Source organism: Pteropus medius, unplaced genomic scaffold, assembly GCF_902729225.1.
Source record: "Pteropus medius unplaced genomic scaffold, Ma_sr-lr_union100, whole genome shotgun sequence".
Classification (NCBI taxonomy): Eukaryota; Metazoa; Chordata; class Mammalia; order Chiroptera; family Pteropodidae; genus Pteropus; species Pteropus medius.
In genome coordinates, this window is record NW_024349804.1 from 11,785,167 (window position 1) to 11,785,842 (window position 676).

The following is a 676-nucleotide window of genomic DNA, read 5'->3' on the forward strand; positions in this document are numbered from 1 at the left end:
AGGCTCTCCGGGATAGGCTGGGTGGGCCCAGTGTAGTCACGAGGGTCCTTATAAGATGGGGGGAGGAGGGTCAGAGGCAGAGAAGGAGATTTGATGACGTAAGCAGAAGTTGGAGTGATGTGTGCATGAGCCAAGGACTGCAGAAAGCCTCTAGAAGCTGCAGAGGCAAGGAGCAGATTCCCCCCTGGAGCCTCGGAAGGAACCAGCCCTACCCAGACCTTGGTTTTAGCTCCTTAAGATCCATTTCAGATTCCAGAACTGTAAGAGCATGAGCTTGCGTTTCGTTAAGCCACAGAGTTCGTGGCCATGTTACAGTGGCCATAGGAAACTCATATAAATACATAACTCTTATTTTTTAAATATTAAAAACCGGTGTATAAAAGAAGGAATTTCCAACTGAGATCGACACTAACGTCACCCACGTTCCCTTTCTCCTTTGCTCAAAACGAACGTGCTCACTATCCCAGCATCCCTTGCAACTAGCAGTGGCCAAGTGACACGTAAGACAGGTCTGGTACCTACAAAGGGTTCCCCTTTACTCATACAAAAGCCAGTGCCGCGAGGGCAAACCCCCTTCTTTTCTTCGGCATTCTCTACCCCCGCCCCCGCCTAGAACTTGTGAGAGGCCAGGAGGGGCGCCAGCCCCCCTTCGCTGGACAAGCAGTGGGCAGGAGAG

General features: G+C 51.5%; 1 protein-coding gene across 9 annotated transcripts in view; it reads left to right on the forward strand.

The window, feature by feature from the left end:
• The window catches only part of EVC (EvC ciliary complex subunit 1), a 52,301-nt gene that overhangs the window by 34,161 nt on the left and 17,464 nt on the right, over positions 1-676 (forward strand). The gene's annotated exons all lie outside the window — the stretch shown is intronic.